At 42.6% G+C, this 23,657-nt stretch overlaps 1 pseudogene; it reads right to left on the bottom strand.

The window, feature by feature from the left end:
• Positions 1-504: 504 nt before the first annotated feature.
• Positions 505-23,657, bottom strand: part of LOC145407805 (uncharacterized) — a 178,888-nt pseudogene continuing 155,735 nt past the window's right edge.

Genomic DNA, 23,657 nt, shown 5'->3' with positions numbered 1-23,657 from the left:
ATATTTATCTATCTAGCTTTCCATCTTTCTATCTACCTATCTATCTATCAACCAGTCTTTCTACCACATCAGGTGCGCAGGAACCCTGAGCTAGACTACTCAGTTCCGACATTTGAGGCGAAGGTGACCTGCCCTAAGTGGCTTTATGTGAGCGATAAACTCCAACCATCCCTCGGACTTCAAGCGTCTGAAGCACCTTAACCCACTAGACCCATGAAAGTAGATGCCAATTATTTCAGCTGAAGGAAATCCCAGCTACTCGAAGGGTTAAGTCTGGTATACTTTAAGGGCAGATCCTCGTGCGTTTAGGGGGCTTCGTAGCACCTTTTCCTTACCTATTTATTTCCACATATGGCTCGTTCGGTTTTCAAGCAAATGGTGGCACGGGCACCTTAAGTGGAGTTAAGCCGCTGCGGTGTCCATCCGGGAGCCAAACCTCCTCATAACATATCCCTTCAGCTCACCTTGAGGAAGGACCCTGGTGCGATCCTGGCAAGGCGCTGTCTAACACAATGGGGTGAGGTCCCCACCACTGTATACATACTGCTCTGTGCCTGTAGGATGACCCCACAGAGGCCGTTGACGGGTCTGCTCGGCCAGGCAGACTAGGGTTAAGCATCAACGAGAACAAAAACAATAACAATGTAGACGAAATCAATGGCACTGTCATATTCCATCTTGAACGTCAGTAAACACTTTTATGTGCAACAGATGTCGCCACACGCCTTAGCACACCACCATGAAGGTCGCTACACACTTCTCTTCCCTGTTCCCGGAACTGCTTGACATGAAGCCGACAAAAAAGTGAGAGCAAGGTTGTAAGCTGTCTCTTGGGAAAACCACTTGAGTCTGTTTTTATTTGGTGTCCTTGGCAATTATTGGACACTTCAGCTGACACGGGATAGGATGGACCACATGAACCTCTTATAATTATATCTCTTCTTTCAGTGGATAAACAGTATCACAATCATCACTATCCTCATTATCGTCGTTTTTCTTATTGTTATCGTTATCAATTATTACAGTCATCGTCATAGTCATCATCGGCATCGTAACTATCGCCATTGTTTTTGTCCTCTTCATCGTTAGCATCGTCATCCTCATCGTCATCATCATTGTCATCGTCAACTTCGTTGCCATCATCTATGTCCAAGTCATCATACCCATCATCATTAAAAAATACAGCCCATTAGCAATATTTAAGAGAATAGCTAGGTGTCTATGCATAATTAGTCTTAAAAAGAAAGGTGGTGCTCAGCCTTAAATGCAACCATGTGAAGGATATATGTGTCCTCCGAGGCTTCTGAGAAATGCTGATTTGACTAGTAACCAAGGAGACTCGATCGTACTTCATAACTACGGCTCATCAAGTTTCAATCATCCGCGACTTAGTATTCAAGTTGTGAAAGTGGCCCGGTTCCATCAGATGAAAATAAAATAACTATATATTGTTGCATATCAGGAATGTTGTAACCTGGAGATGCTCACTACTCCCCACTTGATTTCAGGAAATGTGAAGCCCAGCCAACACCAGCAGACGGGTAAATTAATTGACACGTGTTCCTCTCTCTCTCTCTCTCTCTCTCTCTCTCTCTCTCTCTCAGTTGTATTCCAGTGTCAAATAGTCCTCCTTTTGAATCTGCTAGAAACAGATGAATAGACAGACAGATAGGTAGATGGATAGATAACGAGAGAGAGAGAGAGAGAGAGAGAGAGAGAGAGAGACAGAGAGAGACAGAGACAGAGAGATACAGAGATCTGCCACGATGATCCTAACTTAGAGACACACAGACTGGAGTATGGAGATGAGATTAATACTTAAGGAGAGACAATCCTCATAATTAAAGTGATATTGCCCCAGAGGAAAATATGAGAAATTGGAAAGGCTTGAATGATGAGAGAATATCTATATCTAACCATCTATCCGTCTATCTATCTATCTCTATCTATCTATCTATCTATATGGCCGATTTCACAGGGCACGGTTAACGGTGCTTTGTGCTGCTTCTGAGTTTTTTGTTTTCTGTTTCTTGGTCCCGTTCGTCTCACGTGTAAGAGACGGAAATATGATGATGATGATGATGATGATGATGATGATGATGATGATGATGATATACGCCTGGATAATCAGGCACACACACACACACACACACACACACACACACACACACACACACACACACACACAGTCACCACAACTTTCAGTCTCAATTAATTAGGAGATGGCTGCTTAATTTAGGCTTTAAGGTGAAGATGGCATGAACTTGAGCTGATAGATGGACAGACAGACAGATATTATTATAAGCAGACAAGTAGACAAAACTAGACACCTCTCTCTCTCTCTCTCTCTCTCTCTCAGCTAACGAGATAGCCGACAAACCAACGATATCAATCATACGCCACATGGTTGACGTTTCCTGACCATATCATATTATTCTACTTCCCTCTCTATCCCCCTCTTGTTCCCGTCCCACCTCACCTTTTGATCTCTGTAATCGTCTTCTCCTCCTCTTTCTTTTCCTCCCTAGTCTCCTCTTCCCTCTCCTTCCCTACCTCTTCAGCCTCATCGTCACCTTTTCTCATCTTGTTTTCCATTCCCTTTTTTCAACATCTTTATTCTCATCTTTCCCCTTTCCTTCCTTCGGATCCTCTTCTCTGTTTATTCCTTCTCATCTCTCATCTCCACATGACATCTTCTTTCCCTCCCTTTCTGTTCCCTTTTCTTGTCTTTCTCCCTTCCTTTCCCATCTATCTCTTGCCTCGTCACCGTCTTCTCTCTCTCTCTCTCTCTCTCTCTCTCTCTCTCCAGAATATCATCAGTTCTCTCCCATCTCTGTATTTACCCAAAGCCTCTGTTTGTTTTCTCCCACCTTCTTGTGTCCTTCCCCTTTTACTTGACATAACCTTCTTTCTGTGCCTCCACCGTAAAATCTATTACCCCAATAAATAATTCTCTTTCTTTGTTAAACTTTCTCTTATTTCTCCTTCCCCAGATCAAGCGAGCAATCTTTGTTTTCATTCAATAAGTTTCCTTGCTGGTTCTCCACAGTATTTAATTACTCTGTTTTATAGGGTTCTTTCTTCCCCCCAACAATACCATCCTTCATTATCCTTTTCATTTATACTTCCTACTATCGCTGCCTTTGCTTTTGTTCATTAATCAATTTCTTTTATATATTTTCTTTCTTTATATCTATTTTCTTTTTCACTCGAACCAGCCTCCTCTAGCCCTTCATTCATAATCATCTCCCTCTTCTGCCCTACCCTCGTCTACTTCTCCTCTAACATATACAGCTTGATTCCCTTATTATCCTCTCTCCATTCACCCCTCAGTATCTCTCCTTGCCTTTCCCACACCTTCACCCACCCACAAACGAATCCTATTTTGACCGTTACATTCATAGTCACTACCTCTGCCCTTCCCATAGCTACTTCTTTTCTTACCCATCCACCTTACTTCCCCACTATGTCTTCCCCCCAAATACCACTTCCCACCTTACTTCCCCCTATGTCTTCCCTCTAAATACCACTCCCTGTCTTCCCTTGCCTTTCTTAATCCTTTTCTCATCCACGACCCAAGCTCCCTTTAAGCCCTGCATTCACAGCCAACCTCTCCTGCCCTAATCTACTTCATCTCCCACATATCCACCTTATTTTTCCTCCTGTCTTTTCTCCAAATACCACTCACAATCTCTCTACACCCCTCCCACCCCGTCTCCCCTCCATGAACCAAAACTCCTCCAACCCCTGCACTCATAGTCATTCTACCTCTGTCCTACCGTAATAAAACTAAAGAAACCCCTTCCTTTTACACCTCTCCGAGCCACCATTACAGTCGTCCTGAGATACACTCTGTCCCACCGCCATCTCTCGTTACCTTCCCCTTAAAACGGCCTCAGGTGGGGAGGGGAAAGGCAGGGAATACGAGCTTGAGGCTGAATGTTGGAATCTGATGCAGGGAATTAAGGGAAACAGTCTAAATCATTGTGGAGACATCGTAACACTTCCTTAGCAATTGATCCTACGCACTGCATGTCAGAATCCTTTTGTATGTTACTAATGCAAACTATGTCCATATCAAAACAATACAAGCAACATACAGGAGAATGCCTAGGCGTCAGAAGCTAAATAAATCGCCTTGGAGAGGATGTTACGAATCCTCCTGCGTCATACTGCACTGGATAAGAACGTGAGGCAGAATATAAGACTCGGGATAAGAGTCTATTGTACAGTATATTAAAACTACAGGCCGGTCCATATATAACGCTTTCCTTCCACTCCACCAAGCATTTTCTGTGTGCTGTGGGGACGGCTGTCAGCGTTATCAGTGTCTACCTACCAGCATTTATTCATTTCCTACTCTCCATTTACTCATTTCCTACTCTCCATTTATTCATTTGCTACTCTCCTTTTATTCATTTTCTACTTTCCATTTATTCATTTCCTACTTTCCATTTATTCATTTCCTACTCTCCATTCATTCATTTCCTGCCTACCAGCATTTATTCATTTCCTACCTACCGGCATTTATTCATTTCCTACCTACCGGCATTTAATCATTTCCTACCTACCAGCATTTATTCATTTCCTACCTACCAGCATTTATTCATTTCCTACCTACCAGCATTTATTCATTTCCTACCTACCAGCATTTATTCATTTCCTACTCTCACTGCCACACCCACGCCCACACCTGCAGACACAGCCGTCCCTCCAAAACATAAGATACCGCCAGGTGAGTTTCTAGTGTCGCGAGTTCCGACAATCTCGCGCCGTCGCGTTTTTTACGTTTACATGAAGTGCCATTTTCATTTTTACAGCTCTATCCACAGCATACTGATACAAATATTTATACATACAAAAGCTTGTGGCTCCAAATTCAAATCTCCCGTGCTTTAGTGCAATATAAATGACATAACAGAGAACATGTTCTACTACTACTATTATCTACTGCCAGACGCCTCAATCCCGTTTGGGGTGGCCACAAACAAATCGCCTCCAAGTCGCCCTGTCCCCCGCCATTTCACTCCCCTGCTCCCAACTCACACCCCCCTCACTCATATACCTCTCCACCCCATCCCTCCATCTCATCCTCGGCCTCCCCCTCCCTCTTTCCCCCTCCACCTCACTCACATACACTCTTTTCGTCAGTCTTTCACCCTCCATCCTCTCCACATGGCCAAACCACCTCAGTATGTTCCTCATAACGCTTTCTATTACATCCACATCAACACCACAACGCTCCTTTATATCCTCATTCGTCAGCCTGTCTCTCCATGTGACTCCACAGGCTCCTCTTAAATAACTCATTTCCACTGCTCTCACTCTTGACTTGTGTCCTTCCAACAACGTCCAAGCTTCACTTCCGTACGTTAGAGTTGGTATCACAATACTGTCATGTAGTAACTTTTTCACTTCCATGCTCACTTCCCTGTTTCTTATCACTGCTTTCAAAGAACCAGCAACCTTTCTTCCCTGCTGTACCCTTTCAAGCACTTCACCCTCCAAACCTCCATCCTTACTCATCACACTACCCAAGTACTTAAACGTACTCACATTTTCCAATTCCTCACCATCCAACCTCGCTGTACATTCACTGACTTCACCTCTCTCAAAGACCATCACTTTACTCTTCCCTACATTCACCTTTAGATTCCGTTTCTTACACACTCTCCCAAACTCATCCACCAAGCCTTGCAGCTCCCCTTCGTCTTCACTCAACAACACAGTATCATCTGCAAACAACAGCACAGGGAGTTTCCAAACACTATCCTCTCTCACCAGGGCCACTCCAACATCCACTACCCTACCTTGTACCTCTTTTATTACCCCATCCATGTACAGATTGAACAACCATGGAGACATGACACATCCCTGTTTCAACCCAACTTTCAGAGAGAAAAATTCACTTAGTTCACCATCCACACGCACTGCAGCCTTCGCACCATCGTACATACTCTTCACAGCATTCAACAACTTCCCATCTACTCCATATATTCTTAACACTTTCCACAATCCCAGTCTATCCACCCTGTCATATGCTTTCTCCAAATCCATGAAAGCCGCATACAACTTCTTTCCCTTCTCTAGAAACTTTTCCACTAAAGATCTGAGAATGAATATCTGATCTACACAACCTCTTCCCTTCCTAAAGCCTCCCTGTTCTTCTCCAACTAATTCCTCTGTTCTTTCTCTAACTCTGTCAGTAAGTATCCTACCATACACTTTTCCTATTATACTAAGAAGACAAATGCCCCTATGATTACCACACACTTCTTTTTCCCCTTTTCCTTTGTACAAGGGAATAATTATACCTGACTTCCAATCCTCCGGGACTCTACCTTCCTCCCAGGCCAATCTGCACGTCTTCCACATCCATTCTACTACTATCTCTGCCCCATGCTTCAGCATTTCACCACACACTCCATCAATTCCTGGGGCTTTCCCTGATTTAACTTTCTTCATTGCTTCCACAACTTCTATCCTACTGATTTCTTCCTGTCTTCTCACCTCCCTCCTTCTCCCAGCCATTCCCCAGCCACTTATACTCGCATTACTTCCATCCTCCACGTTCACCAATTCCTTAAAGTGTTCTCTCCATCTGCTCACTTTTTCTCCCTTCTCCACTAGTAATCTACCATTTTTATCTTTCACTCCCCTGCTAACTTCACTTCCACCCTGTCTTACTCTTTTCACCTCTCTCCAGAACATTTTCTTACAGTCCCTCCACTTTACACTCAAATTCCTTCCAAATCCTCATCCACTCTCTTCTTACTCTCTCTTACTAATCTTTTCACCTCTCTCTTTCTTTCTACATATAACTCTCTCTTCCGCCTCTCAACCTCTTCCACGCCCCTATTCCTCATCCATTCATTGTATGCTTTCTTCTTTTGTGCCACAGCCTGTTTCACCTCTTCAGTCCACCACGCTGTTCCTTGCACCCCCCTCCGTCTTCTCTTCCTTCCACACACCACATCACATGCTGCACATATTTCTTCTGTAAATATTTTACACACACCTTCCACGTCCCCCATCTGCTCCAATTCATATTTGCCCAATCGTTCCTCCACTTCTCTCTTATACTCTGCCTTTTTCTCATCCTCTTGTAACCTTTCCACTCTCCTTGCAACTACTCCTTCCTCTCGTCTTTCCCTTCTTCTGTTCCTCCATCTTACTTGAACTTTAATTCTGGCCACCACCAAGTAGTGGTCAGAAAGTTCACTCCCCCAACCTCTATAAACTCTTGCATCCAATATATATCTTCGCATCCTTTCATCCACACACACATAATCATTGCCTTCCTTTCATTCAGTTCACCACCCACCCTTCTCATCACTCGCCATGTATACCTGTGGATCATTTTATGCCTAAAGAACATGTTGAGAACTGAAATAGTGGTGATACAGGCTGGATGTGTGGAATGTATCTAATGGAGAGAGAGAGAGAGAGAGAGAGAGAGAGAGAGAGAGAGAGAGAGAGAGAGAGAGAGGAGAAGTTGAAGGGATGGGGTGTTTGTCGTGAGGGTGGTGTGGGCTGGAGGGTGGGCAGTCTGATAGCAAAGGATCAGGTGACATTGAGGTAATTTGTCTGTGGTCACCCCCTCTGGGATCAAGGGATCTGGGTAGAGACAGATGCCTTGAAGGAACATGTATGAGAAAGAGAGAGATTCGGAAGTGGAGGCAGGAGAGAAGAGATTATGAAAAAAGGGTCACGGAGGAAGAGACAGGGAAAGAAGAAGGAAAGAGGGAAAAATGAGGAGGAGGGAGGGAGGTGGCATTAGGAAAGAAGAGAGAAGAAGAAGGCGAAAAGGAGGAGGAAAGAAGTAGAAAAGGAGAGGAAACATACGTAAGGGAGGGAACATGAAAGGAGAGGAGAAAGATATAGAAAGGGATATTATGAGAGTGGTGGGTGACATAAAACATATAGATTCAGTGTTGCTGGAAAGAAACATGTGTGATGTGGGACAGATAGAACAGCTTTATATCTGACACAAATAGGGGAAAGAGGGTTGAGGAGGGGAGGGAAGAAGAGGCAGAGAAGAAGATGAGAAGAACTAGAGAAGAACAGTACAGGATAGATGGAAGAGTTTAATGTCTGGCATGAAGAATGGAAAGAGGGTTGAGAGGGAGAGGAGGGGAAGAAGAGACATAAAAGAAGGAAGGACAGATATGAATGATGACGTAGGGGAAAAGACGGAGAAATGAGAAAGTATGAGAGACGTCGCAGAGGAAAATAAAAGTAAGGTAGGCAGCAAGACAAGAAAGTAGTGGACAAAAAGATAAGTAAATAAAAATAATTAAAAAAAGGAAATAGGTAAGTACAGTAATACGAAAAACAATATAGAGGAAGATGAAAGTAAGGTAAACATCAAGACAAGAAAGAAGCAAACGTCAAAATGAAAATGTGACATATGGGTAAAATAAAAAATAGATTTTTGAGGTGGGTAGTGGGAAGAGAGGCGTAAAATGGGACAGAATCAAGTGTTTCCCATTTCATATAAAATCTCCGGTACGGCCGCACGGTAGAGGGGAGGGGAGGTAACATGAGAGAATCATGAAAAATAAAAAATAGTGGAAAAGAAGAGGTAGGTAAAGACAGAAAAGGAAAGAGAAAAGGGAGGAAGCTGAATAATGTAAAAAGACGTAGGAAAGGAGATGGATACCAGGAAATAGGATGAAAAATTTTGGTAGGAAAGGACAGATTGGGAGAAAAGAGAGGGAAAAAGGAAGAGAGGAGGAAGAAGGAGGAGGAGAAAAAGAAACAGCTCTAAAGTAGTAGGGAAAAAAGGTAGAGAGGCAAGTATCGTGAAGAAGTAGAGGAAGATGTAATTTCGACAGGCAAAAGGACATGGAAGAGGCAAAAGGTCTAAAAAAGACGATGTAGGGTGAAGAGGGACATAAAATATAAAGTGTTAAGGCGACTCGGGAAGGAGACACATAAAATGGAGAGATTTAGCCATTTAAAATATCACAGAAATATATGCTGGATGACAAGAGACGTAGGGAAGAAACTAAGAATCATAAAAGAATCTAAAATGAATAAGATGAAGGAAAATGAAGAGGAAGAAGAGACAGAAAATGGGGGGAAAGCCCGCAGTTTAGTATCGTGCATAAGTAATGGGTAGACAATAGAAGAGGAACAGGGAAAGGAGCCAAGATGATGATGATAATGAGAGAGAGAGAGAGAGGCACGAAAAGAGAACGAAAAAGAAAAGAAGGAAGAGAGGTACATAAAATGAGGTGAAATTCTGGAAAATAATATCTCAAATACATATATGTTAGATAATGAACAAAGACTTAGGAAAATGAGTCAAAAGAATAAAGGTGAAGGAAGGATGATAAAGATGAGTGCCTATGTTAAATAAATAATACGACATTAATGGAACAGAAACGCGGACAACTCAAGTAAATAAGAAGATGGGGAAGAGAAAGCACGTAAATTAGCGAAAGAATACAAGAAGATCCAATACTGGTCAGCTCTCTACTGTACTGTTAGCCTTTGATTTACATAACTGATGTACTCTTGAGCTGCATTTCTAAATCTAACTTTCCCACTGCCTCTATCCTTTTTCATTTTTTTCTTTTTTTTTTCCTTTACGCGCTATGCGTTTCGGCATCTCATCCTGCGCCGATCATTATAGCGACCTCTTTAGTCCAATTTTTATATATTTTTTTTTTCAAGCTTTCACTGTGTGGTTTTCTTTCTTTTACATTAAAAATCTAAAAGGAAGCAACAGGATGCGAGAAGAAATAACACATAAGAAAATAATAAGTGAAGAAGAAGGAACACAAGAAAAGAGTTATATATAACAGAAAGAAAAATAAAAGAAGTGGCGAAAGAGTCCTAGGTGTTCGTAGTTGGGTCTGCGAGATCATTACTACCTTGCGGTGGTGGTGGTGGTGGTTCCGGTCATTTCTGGGAGATTTTTTACTCCCGTCTAATCATCATCTGGTGGGGGTTATGGCCGTGTCAAGCCAGAGTCAACATTACCGCCGAGTGACTCTCCTGAAGGGATAAGGGTGAAGAGAGTAACTATGCAGGGGCAGGTTTATGTGCACCGCCAACACTCCGGATCATAAGTAGGTGAAGCGCTCCATCTTCGCCCTATATTAGAAAAATTAACGGTTTAAAAGGACGCTAACCGGTATGTTCACGTCTAGGACCCCATAACAATAAATTTGTGATATGGGCTGTTTTATGAATATCTATCTATAGATACAGATGGATAGATAAACAAATAAATAGATATATGAATGGAGAAATGAGATTGAAGCACTTGGCCTACAGGATGGTGATGATGATGGTGATGATCCTTCTATAGTTTATGTTAAAATAACTGTGTTTACGCCAGCTGACTGGGATAAAAACATACTCATCCTTTGACCACCTTCAGCACAAAGGATCATAATTAAAACACGGACAGCTTAGCCTGGGCAATGAAAGTCATTATATTTTGCAGAGCTATGGATGGTGCAGTTTAGAAAAAAACTATATATTAATCTTTCAGCCATTACCAGCACGCAGACCACCAACACAACACACCAAGCAAAGCATTTGAGTCTTTTTCAGAGTCTAAATTTAATACTTCACGACATATATACATTGTCCTCACGCTCACACAACACACAAACGACCACAACACCAACATTTGCCTCAGTCCACGTAAAAATACACTACCCACATTTTTCCCAGGGCGGGGGCCGGTGGCTGGGGATCATTTCAGCACTTACTTCTTACTTTAGCCCGGGACAGTATGAATTTCGCTGAGATACGAGGGGGCATTTGTTTCCCCCTGGCTGGTCACTTTGTTGGCGTGTCGCAAGATGACAGGAATATATATTGCTTTTACCCATGGGATGAGTAGAACAAGGAAGAGCTAGATGGCTTAGAGGAACCAGTATGGGTGGCGAATTTAGAGGACAATATAAGTTACTAAGGCAGATGAAATTTCTTGTGTATATGATTAATGTCAGAGTTCTTGTAACTGAGGACGTGCTAACTTGTTTCGAGGGTTAGTGTATTCCTTTGAAAGAACTGGAGGTGCTGAGAAATAAAAGATGATGTTACATTATTAATATTATTATTATTATTATTATTATTATTATTATTATTATGCAACGCCTACTACTTTTCCATAAGCTTTCCAAGGATGTACGTAAGTCCTCCGCAGGTTTAATAGTTTCCTAGATACCTGACTATTGGTGTTGTGCTCCACTACCCGACTACATGTTTAAGAGGGTTTGTTAGCCAGCCCTTCATCCAGGAGAATACAAACCTATGTGTCCGTGATTATCTTAATAATGTTTAGATGTAAACGTTTACCTGGACACTGTTCCACGTGTCAGTGTTTACCTAGCTACAACCCCACGTGTCGATGTTTATATAAATACTGATTCACATGTCACCATTTACCTCAAAACTGCATCAAGTGTCAATGTTTATTTCAATACGGTCCAATGCATAAGTGTTTACCTGAGTACTGTCCCATGTTCCAATGTACTGTACCTGAATACGACTCTGCTTGTTAATGTTTACCGGAATTCTGCCCAACATGCCAAAGTTTACTACGGCCCTCGTGTCAATGTTTACGATGTTCCAAGTGTTAAAGTTTACTACCACCCAAGTGTCAGTATTTACTATGGTCTACGTGTCAGTGTTTACAATGATCTACGTGTTATTGCTTACTTGAATGAGGCAGCGTCCACGGGGCTGACGGAAACAGCGAGACACAGGACTTAAGTGGCCTCTTACCTGAAACGACAATGAAGAATTATGAGGACTTCATTAAATTACAAAACCATGCAATTAGTGGACGTAAAAAAGGAGACAGAATCAAAAAGTAGAAAATTAGGTAGGGTAGACACTGGTAAAGCTAACTATTGTAAGCCGCCTCCACAACACACATGAACGAGGTTGACTGATATATGGATTCTCCTGTATATTAAAACTTATTGCCTGTATAGGGATCAGAGCAGCCAATGGCGATGCAAATACCGGAATGCCAGATAATATCCTCCAAAAACAAATGGCAAGCACAGTACATAAAAAGCTTAGCCATATGACAAAACTCTTCCCAAAAATATCCTTTCTTTTCAATTCATCGAAAGATAGGATTTGCATTTTGCCTTAAGCTCCCTGATAACAGGCTTTATTCAACAATGGATGATAATAAAGACATGTGGATTGTGGCAATGTATGTGCGAGGGGCTTGTGTGTATATAGGGGGGGGGGGCTTGTGTATAAGAGGGGTGCGATATGTGTGTGTGTGTGTGTGTGTGTGTGTGTGTGTGTGTGTGTGTGTGTGCGAATATGTGTGTGTGTACGAACTAATTCATTTAGTTCCCCATTGTTTAACTAGAGGAATATGGATAACTTAATTGTCATAAACCATTCCTCCTCTCCCAGTAATAGCCCCATCTCTCTCTCTCTCTCTCTCTCTCTGTATATATAAATATATATATATATATATATATATATATATATATATATATTATTTTTTTTTTTATGCGAGGAAGAAGGAACCAAAGGCCATGAGCCCGCAGTAACAGTTCCCTCCAAGAGAAAAACAAAATACAATAGAGAGCCAAATTCAAGATCCGATCATTTTGAGATGCCTGGACACACTGCGTTTGAAAGACTGGAGATCATAGGCAGCAGGAAATACAGACAGAGGGAGTCAGTTCCAGAGCTGACCTGTTGCATAAATGAAAGACTGGGAGTAACGGTTAACTCTTGCATTAGAGAGTTGGACAGAAAAGGGATGAGAGTTTGCTGCCAGACGGGTGCTACGCGCCCGTCGTAGAGGTGGAGGAATGCAAGCAGACAGTTCAGAGGAGCAGTGACCATTAAAGTAGCGATAGAAAAGAGATAAAGATGCAACAGTGCGGCGAAGAGACAGAGGTTGAAGGGAGTCAGTAAGAGGAGGAGAGTTAATGAGACGAAAAGCCTTTGACTCCACCCTATTGAGAAGAGCTGTATGAGGGGAGCCTCCCCACACATGAGAGTTGTACTCCACACAGGGGCGGATAAAACCCCTGTATAGAGTCAACAATTGTGCAGGGGTAAAGAAAGAGCGGAGTCGGCTTAGCACACCCAATCTCTTGGAAGCAGATTTTACAAGAGATGTAATATGATCTTTCCAAGATAAGTCCCGAGTAAATGAAACCCCAAGCATGTTCAAGGATGATGCAGGATTAAGCTGAATATCATTAAACATTAGTGGGTATACCTGTGGAAGATTTTGTCGGGTTGATAGGTGTAAGAACTGAGTCTTAGATGCATTAAAGACAACCATATTATTTTTACCCCAGTCAGAGATACGAGCCAAGTCAGACATTAGGTGTGCCATAGCCTCATCCCTTGTTTGTTGAAGTAACTGTTGAGATGGGCGTTGCGGGAACCGAATAGAAAGGTGAAGGGTGGAGTCATCAGCGTATGAGTGGATAGGGTTAGATGTACAGCTTAGAAGATCATTGATGAATAAAAGGAAGAGAGTTGGTGATAGGACAGAGCCCTGAGGAACACCACTGTTGATAGATCTAGGAGAAGAACGATGGCCGTCTACAACAGCGGCTATAGAACGACCAGAAAGGAAGCTAGCGATGAAGGCACAGATAGAAGGATAGAAACCGTAGGAGGGCAGTTTGGAAATTAAAGATTTATGCCAGACTCGATCGAAAGCCTTTGAGATGTCAAGTGCAATGGCAAAGTTTCGCCAAAGTCCCGAAAGGAGGATGACCAGGAGTCTGAAAGGTAGGTGAGAAGATCGCCAGTGGAGCGTCCCTGACGGAACCCATACTGACGATCTGAAAGAAGGTTGTAATAGAAAAGATGCCTTAAAATTTTTCTATTAAGAATTGACTCGAAAACTTTTGAAATACAGGACGTTAAAGCAATTGGACGATAGTTGGAGGGTTGGGAGTGGTCACCCTTCTTTGGGACTGGCTGAATGAGAGCAAACTTCCAGCAAGAAGGAAAGGTACAAGTTGACAGACAAAGGCGAAAGAGTTTGCCTAGGCAGGGTGTAAGCACAGAAGCACAGTTCTTGAGAACAACAGGAGGGACCCCATCAGGCCCATATGCCTTGTTAGTACTGAGGCCAGTGATGGCAGAAAATACATGAACTGAAGAAATTTTAATGTCAGCCATGAGGAAGTCAGAGGGGGGAAGTGATGGAGGAACAGCACCGGAATCGTCTAAGGTGGAAATGGAGGAGAAAGTCTGTGCGAAGAGATCTGCTTTATCAGTAGAAGAAATAGCTACAGAACCATCAGAGTAGAAAAGAGGAGGGATGGATGATGAGGTAAAGTTGTTAGAAAGATTTTTGGCAAGGTGCCAGAAGGAGCGGGAAGAATTCGAGTTGGAGAGTTGAGAGCATTTAGTATGGATGAAATTAATTTTAGTAGAGTGAAGAACAGACTTAGCACGATTCCGGGCAGAAACGTAAAGATATATATATATATCACACACACACACACACACACACACACACACACACACGCACGCACGCAAGCGCGCGCGCGAGCAGCAGTTGTGATGTCCCTGTCTTATATTCTTCGTGTGGGTGTGGGCGACAACTTTCCCCATGAATAAATGCCAGGACGCTCCAAATACAACTTTCGCCAGCGCCAGGGAAGGCAATCTTACTCTGAAATATGTAAATCTTAAGATCAGTTTCCGGCTGTACCTAAGATAAATCTTCTTAAGATCAGTTTCCTGTTGTAGCTAAGATTGATGTTAATACTCATGGGCATTTATATATGGAAGTATGTATTTATTTATCTAAACTGTTCAGGGAGACAAGAAGGATAAAGTATATGGGACTGAGGTGGATGGAAAGAGAAGGAAACTAAGGAAACAGTGAAAATGAGGTAACACAGTGGGAAATGTGGTTGTTGTTGTTGCTGCTGTTGTGGCCCCAGACTCATTTATGCATGAGCCAGGTGGACTGCAGGCTGAAGTTGCCATTCTCGATTGTCTACCGTCATGCCTACAGGAGACAGAGAAGAAGCTGAGGGACATTTATGTAAATGAGCAATGGGGAAGCCTTGTTACATCGGTGCCAAACATCGGTTATAAAACCTCCCTCAACTTCTTCCCTATTCCAACAACGATGGAGGACTGCAGGACAAGGACAACTTCATCCTGCACTCCACCGGGTTCACGTCCCGATGAGAATGGGGGAATAACAACAACAACAACAACAACAAGACGGCTCAGGAAAAACGTTCCGAAATGGAGAAAGCATTATCTTCTTTTCCACAAAAACTGAATACAATCGTGCAGTACCAGCTTTCCTCGTTTTGATGGGCTAAACTATCTCCGGTTCCCATGATATTCTCTCAGTTGAATAAAATCTTCTGACGTTAGCTGAAACAGAATACAGTAGTCGTTTCGATAGTGAGAGGGTTTGATGGACATAAATAATGCCGTTTCCAAACCATAAAGGTGCTAATTTGACGATCATATATCAGGATTTATATAGACGTCAGCACCGCATCCACAATAATAATAAACGAGTTGGCTGTGTCATAAAACCTGATGCACTTAACTGGTCATTTAGTAATTTTTATAAGGTTTTTGGGGGAATCACGGCTCATTTATTAAGAATTACAGCCCCGTGGCCGTCTTGTCTAGGAATTAAATACAAAAGGCAACAGCCATTGTCATTATTATCATCCCTGGTGGTGTAGGGTCCCGAGTCTAGGCTACCGTAGTTTAGGACACGAACTGTATTGTCTATATTTTCACTCGGATACAGAGATAACAAGATACTATTTTAAGGGAAAGTGCCTTACCTACTCCCCTTGTAACATTACTAAACGTAAGACTTCAAGACGCCCCAGAACTATTCAGTACTGTGTGTAACCAACGTCCGATCCATTTCTGATGCTGGGAAATCTCTATCTACTGTATACCTGCATATAAATCTGTGTCAAACCATATTAGATCCTTCGCGGGATCGGACCTTCCAAGGAAATTAACTCTTCTAAATGCTGGCTATGTAAAACAATGTGTAATAATATACAGGTGTATAAAATGACATGATACCACCATCCACATTATATGTATGCCACGGTATTGTATTCGAGCCTAAACTCTGGCGATTGCACTGTAAGAAGAGTGCGCTACCAATAGAGTCACCGCAGCTGTGGTGCAGGGAAAATTTGATGCAAATGTAATGAAAAAATATCTATTGGAATATTTAAGAGCTAGCAGTTAGATAACTGAGCCAGCTGCTTAACTGCTCGTTCTATATAACCGAGATTAACGTTCTATCTCGTTGAGGTACCCAAGGCGCCAGCAACCACTCCACCCAAAACATCCTTCGACTGGCGCACCGGTAAAAACACAGTCAACCTCAAGCTGCATTTCTGTGGTTTTTGTGCTCATGACGGCCGAGGCAGCACCAAGGCCGGCCTGAAAGCACCCTCATGCAAGCGGAAGTCGACACGGCGAAATGTTTGTCCGCTAGCAGGCTGGAAGGGTTGTAAATGTTTAAGTGGAGTCGTTAAGTCCAGCGGGAGAGAGGAGGAGAATGTGAGTCAGCGGAGAGGAAAGAGAGGAGTAAGGAAGGAAGCAGGGTGGAAAAGGAAGGAAAGGAGGAAAAAGGAGGGAGAGAGGAAGGAGGAGGAAACGAGGAAAAGGGAAGATGGGAGTGGTAGGGAAGGGAAGAGAGATGAAAGTTAGGGGGAGAAGGAGAGTGTGAGTCAGCTTAGTGGAAAGGGAGAAGTATGTAAAGAGGAGGAAGAGAAGGAAAGATATCTTTGGAAGAAGAGTGGGAGGAGGATAGATCTGGAGGAGAAGGGAAAGGGCAGGGAGAAGAAAAGGTAGGGGGACAAAAGACGAATGAAGGAACGAGGGAAGCGACAGGAAGTATTACGTATATAAAGGAAAAGGCAGAAGAGGTGAAGAAAAAAAAATGGGGAGAGGTAGAGGAAAGAAGGGACAAGGGGAATCATATCTCGAGACGCGCGCGCGCGTGCGTGCGTGCGTGTGTGTGTGTGTGTGTGTGTGTGTGTGTGTGTGTGTGTGTGTGTGTGTGTGTGTGTGTGTGTGTGTGTGTGTGTGTGAGGCAGGTAGGTACAGTACAGGAGCCACCACAGGTATAAAGGTAAACATACAGACAGCCAGACCCCCACCAAATGATGACGCACTGCCTGCACATCAACAAACTCCTCGCCCTACACGGATGGAGGCCAGATTATTGGTGTATCCAGGTAATGGCAACAGAGTGTTCCGTATTTCACCCCTCTGAGGTGTAGGATCCAGACAACGATGGTCCATTCTTGTATGTATTCAAAACGGACGCAGTTTATTAATAGCCAAGAGCTGTATAAATAGAAGCAAAGAGAATATCTATGGGCCAAGCAATGCCACCGACAGCATTACATAAACGGCCTTATTCTAAGTGGCACAGAAAGTTTCGTAGAATCTCTTCTTTAGCGATTTATTTTTAAACGTTGCACCTTGGCAATCTCTCGTGTTATTTTATGGTTTGATAATCGGTGTAAATGCAATGAATAACATTCATGACTGTACTGACTGTAATGTGTAACGACCACTTCAGGGCATCGTGAAAGCAAAACACGGGTCCATGAACTTCTGCACTGATTACGTTTTTTTTTTTTCCCCTCCTGTCTACCTTTATCAAGCGGTCCAATTTTCCACCCACCTGCTATTCATCTTCCGCTCCGTATAACAATTCCAATAGACGGGGATGGCTGCGTCAAACAAGCCGATTTATTATGTATGTGACCTGAATCAACCAGCACAGTATTCAATTATCGTGTCGTTACAATTAGGGGAAGACCATTTTAATTCGACGCGATTCATTTAGCACATGGGGATTCTTTCAGAGTGAAGGATTCTCTTTTCTGCAAGGAAGAAGGAACCAGAGGCCAGTATTTGGAGACTAGTTCTGACCTCTTCAACACACTTAAGAAAACAGTTACTGGTAAATCGATACTGCCTTTTCGTCACTTAATGTATGTATGTATGTATGAATGTATCTATGTATGTACATGTACAATAAACAAAATGAAGCATCGTTATCTCAAAACTCAGAGAGAGAGAGAGAGAGAGAGAGAGAGAGAGAGAAAAGAAATAGTGGTACTGTTAGTTTGGCGTGATATATAGCTTTCATTTTCGACAAACATGCACAGACAGACAGACCGATTAAAGTAATGGAATAATAAACTGAGACGAAAATCATTTCCACCAAATTGTTTTCAAAATTAACCCAGTTTTCTGATTTATTTGCTTGTTTCACCTCGCACGACAGGGGGAAAAAGCACGTCATAAAACATCATCATGCTCTCTCTCTCTCTCTCTCTCTCTCTCTCTCTCTCTCTCTCCCTGTGCTTGTCAGCCTGTTTGTCTGTGTCTGGCTCCCACTGTTTGTCTGTCTGTCTGCCAAACTCTCTCTCTCTCTCTCTCTCTCTTAACCCCCACAGAATCACAGCTCAACATCTCGCCCTACCCTTTATAATTTCCAAACATAAATTTCCTGTGAAGAGCGAAAGGAATACTCCCTAGTGGACAGGTCGGGGATGTGGGCCGAGAAAGAGGGTGTGGACCATGGCAACAGCGGTGGTGACCTGGATATTAAAAAATGGTGAGAGAGGGAGAAAGTGAGTGAGTGAGTGAGTAAGTGAGTGAATAAGTGGGTGGATGAGTGGCTGGGTGGGTGACTGGATGAGTGAGTAAGACACACTGATGGGTGGGCAGGTATAAAAATTCGAGAGAAAATACATACAAATAGATTGATATATGGACAGATAGAGACAGATGGATATATATAGACAGACAGATAGACACGCAAGGACTGTGTGTGTGTGTGTGTGTGTGTGTGTGTGTGTGTGTGTGTGTGTGGAGAGAGAGAGAGAGAGAGAGAGAGAGAGAGAGAGAGAGAGAGAGAGAGAGAGAGAGAGAGAGCCTGTTGTTCATGGTAACAGCAAAGCCAACCTGTATATTAAAAAACAAAAGTGCGAGGGAGAGAATTGGTGTCAGGGAAAGTTATGGTTTTGGCAATTCTTTCGTCAAGGTGAATGCTGATGTCACATTTTATTTATAACATTAATTTTGACTGTGGTATATGCTGAATTCGCCATTATTTGTTATATTTATTTCTGCAGCTACTATTTGAAGATATGAGAGGAAATATATATGCCAGCAGTTGAGCGAAAGAGATTATCCGCTTATTTAAAAAAAAAAATATATATATATATAGAATAGGCAAGGTGGTTCATAGAAGGTTGCTCTTGTCTTATGGTACATGTTAGACTGTTATTAAGAATCAGTGAGTTAATAAGGAAAAGAATTATTTACTGCTGCTACCGGTTGGTGAATAAAGTAGGAATATTTCAAGTGCTTCCATAACACAAAATCACCCCACAGAATGAAACTAGGGTGACAATAAATCATCATGTGAAACGTTCTGGGCCAATATTACGAACTTTGCGACACGATTTTTTTTTCTACAAAGTGATGAACACTGTTAACACGTTGCAAGTGAACTGCTATGCCCCCTAACTTTGACAATAATAAAGACTGTGTCTTTATTCAGTTTCTGAGTAATCACATATTTAGATAAGCTTACCGCTTGTAACAATAAGAACACATCTTTTTAAAGGGGGTCTTTTTATGGCCCTCGGTGCGTCTCACTTCTTTCTTTCTCTTCTCCTTTAATCTTTTATTCGTTTTTTACTCTTCACCTCTTCGTTACTTCCTCTCCTTGCTATTTTTCTCCCTTCTTTTTCTTATCTTTCCCTCCCTTCTCTTTTGTCTTCTCTTCCACGCCTCACTTTTCTTTCATTTCCATGTCTTTTCTCTGCTCTTCCTTCTCTACCTTCTATTGTCTCATCTCTTCACTTCTCTTCTCTCTCTCTCTCTCTCTCTCTCTCTCTCTCTTTCAATTTGTCCACGCGTCCTAGCTCTTACTCTGGCTTTCTTTTTCTGCCTCACACTTTTTGCCCACTCCCACCTGTCACACCTGTCTCTCCTTCCTTCTCCCTCCCTCCCTTCCTCATTCTTCTTCCTCTTCCTTCTTTTGCTCTCCTCTTGCCTTTCCCTCCTCCTCTCGTATTTCATATCTGTCTGCTTTTTCCTCCATTCATCTTCTCTCTCTTTTTCTCGTTCTGCTTCTCTTTCAGTATCTTTTACTCACTTTTGTGGATATTATATACTTTACTCTTTATATTCTTATCTTTTTAATCTAATTACACGTTGGCATTTACCCCCCCTCCTCTCTCTCTCTCTCTCTCTCTCTCTCTCTCTCTCTCTCTCTCTCTCTCTCTCTCTCTCTCGTAAACGGACACACGATGCTCAAAATATTTACTGTTTTCCCCTTTTCACTCTGGATGCCATGACTTAAATTAAGATGAAGTGTTAAGATTTTCAGAAGGTGCAGTAAACTGGCACAAGAAGAAGAAACTGGAACTTCAAAATACAAGAGAAATAGTGACTGTTTTTCTTTTCCCTCACGGTCAGAAAGCCATGACGGACACAGGATACGTATTTCCTTTTATTTTCTTTCTTTTTTGTTCTGCTTCAATCTCGTGTGCTGGGAAGTTAATTGAAATGGCACGTACAGACACACACACAAAAAAAAGAGTAATAAAGTAACAGATGAGAAAAAAAATATGAAGAGACATAAACGCTGAATGTCTCTGTCGCTCCTCTGACAGTTTGACAGTATCAGTAAGAGGAGAGAGACACGCTAATAACAAAGTCTGGGGGTCAACTTTGTTTTTGATGTTAGATAGAAAATATGAAAAGTTGAGATGGACTGTCAGGGCCCGAAAGAAGAGAAAAAGCGAGTACGAAAGAGAAAGGAGGAATAAAAGATAGTCTGAGCAATAACACAACAGTTCTGACTCGTTTTATTAACATGTAAACTTCATTTCTATCAAGAGTTTTAAGAAGTGAGGTGGATAGGATACGTGAAAAAACTCATGACGGTCTTCAGAAAAATACTGAAAATTAGAATCACAGGGAAACAAGTCAAGTGAATTTCATAAAAGTGTTTCCGTGTTACATTTTGATCTCACCCCCAGGAAAAAACAGTACTAGATACACAATATATCTGACTTCAAAATATATATGTATGTTATTTTAACTGTTGTTTACGTTCCTCTGTTTGCCCAGAAACACTTACACTTAACACTGATTAGTTCCTGATTCAGAGGAAATAATAAGTAGAGTGCTAAGATGTTCTAGGGATGAGAAAAAAGTTAGAAGGCCTGTTGATACACGGAGAAATAAAAGGGAAAAATACAGTGACAAAAAAAAAAAAAAAAAAGGATAAAAGATGCTTCCATGAGAGAGAGAGAGAGAGAGAGAGAGAGAGAGAGAGATGTGGGAGGAGGGGTGGGATAGGGGAAGAGGAGAGGAGAGGGAGAGGAAGGTGGAGGACCGAGGTATATGATAAACAATACAGATGTTCAGCCGTTTAAGTTTGCTGTTTCATGAAAATAATCCTCGTTCCATTTAAACACAATTGGGATTTAAATTTTTAAGTTCATAAATCGAGTTACTAAGCGGACGTAGCTGGAGGATGGGGGGGTAGAGGGAAGAGTGGACGAGGCAGGGGGAGGGGGTGGGGTGGAAGGTGGAGGGGGAGATGGGGAGGGGGTTGGAGAGAGGAAGGTAGGGGCTGGTATGACGGTGGCCGTGGCGAGAAGTGTGAACTCTGGATGCCTGGGAGGAGGCGTCCTTGTTAAACGTTCCTCACAAGCGTATTGCTTAGTCTGTCGTTACTGTTGTCATTTAAAGGACTAATGAAACAAAATATGTAATTATGTGTCGCAATTGTCCGTGAAAGTGTCTTTGGAGAGTTGCAATTATGTAGCACTAAATAGAGATCTGGCAACTTACAGTAGCAATGCGGTGTGGGGGTCCAGGTGAGACACGTAAAATATGTATTCAGATGCCGTCAATAAAAATCAAGCACATTATTTACCAACTAATCCCTGACTTCTTCAGACAAAATTAAGGTGGACTGTAGAGGGTATAATATTACATGGGAGGAGAGGCAAGAAAGGCGACGGTACTAATGCTTCTTACGACCTATTGAATCACCACAGCGACAGATGGCAATCTCATCAGGAGAGACGCGCCGGCTTATGGTCCTCTGTTGCGGGGTAAAGCGGCCGCATCTCTTCACTTGTACAGTTTGTTTGGTTGTCTGCATTTTTTTCTGTGATTTTTGCACGTGTGACGGGAAGAAGAGGAGCACCAGCAGTCGAATCGAGAGTTGTGTGTCTTGCGATGGTCAAGAGGGTGACACCGAAGGGACCCATGCGATGCAGGAGTGTTATATAAGGTATGTAAAGGAGAGTTACGTGCGGGTTGTTGCCGGCATGATGGCGTCGGTAGGTACTGTAACTAGGTAGGTAGGTAAGTGACGAACGGAAATCACTGCAGGTAGGTAGGTAGGTAGGTAGGTAGGTACGTGAAGAACGGAAATTATGAATTTTATGATTTCTAAGATGGTAGGTGACATAATGAGTGAAATATAGTCAGGTACATAGATAACAAGGTAGGAAAGAATTTACGAAATTTCAAGATGCCATTGTTCATTGAATAGCAAGGTAATTAGGCAGGTGAAGAAATGCAGATAGGTAAGTAAATAAGTAAGGTAGGAATAACACCAGAAAATACGATATTCTTGTACACAGTTATGATAGTAGACTGCAATGTTATGAAACGTTATTAAATAGGTAAGTGAAGGAACCATGTGGTTTTGATACTTAGGTAGTTAATAAGTTCAGCAAGACAGACAGGTAATTAAATAGATAAGCGAAGGAACCTTGTAGTTTTGATACTCTGGTAGTTTAGTTCAGCTAAAAAGGTAGTTACTGTGTTAGTGTGTGGTGTGGTGGTCTTTAGACTGACGTGATGATGCATAGTTTGGCGTAGTGTGGCAGTGAGTTGTGAGGAATGGTGTGGTTGTGTGGGGTGCGACAGTGTGAGGTGATGTGGTGCACAGGGTTGTATGGCGTGGCAGTGAGTGACGCAGTGTGGCGATGGTATTAGGTGTCAGTGTTTGGTGTAGCAGTGTGAGGTGTGGCAGTGTGTAGCATGGCTGTGACTGGTATGGTATGCTGTTCTAGTGTGTGTTGTGGCTGTGTGATGTGTAGCACTCTTTGACTTGGCATGTGTGTGTGTGTGTGTGTGTGTGTGTGTGTGAGAGAGAGAGAGAGAGAGAGAGAGAGAGAGAGAGAGAGAGAGAGAGAGAGAGAGAGAGGAGGGATGGAGGGAGCTCGAGAACAGAGGAGTGGGAGGAGGGGGGTTAGTGAAGAGGTGAAGAGAAAGAGAGGAAGGTGAAGGATAAAGATGTATGAGAAATAGCAGACATATTCAATCGCTGGCTGTTTCATCTTTGCATTCAAACACAATAGGGATTTAAATGCTGAGGTTCATAAAACGAGTTACTAAGCAGACGTAGCTGGAGGTTGGAGGGGTAGACAGAAGAGGGGAAGAGGCAGGGAAAGGGGGTGGGGTAGAAGGAGGAGGAGGGGAGGAAGGGGACAAGGGGTAGGAGGGAGGAAGGTTTGGGCTGGTATGGCGGTGATTGTGGCGAGATGTGTGAACTCTGTATGCCTGGGAGGATACGTCCTTGTTAAATATTCCTCACAAGTGTACTGCTTAATCTG

This window comes from Coenobita brevimanus, chromosome 74 (assembly GCF_032717465.1).
Source record: "Coenobita brevimanus isolate Jiangsu-jjx chromosome 74, ASM3271746v2, whole genome shotgun sequence".
Classification (NCBI taxonomy): Eukaryota; Metazoa; Arthropoda; class Malacostraca; order Decapoda; family Coenobitidae; genus Coenobita; species Coenobita brevimanus.
Note: the sequence above shows the minus strand (reverse complement) of the source record. Positions and strands in the feature narration are given on the sequence as shown.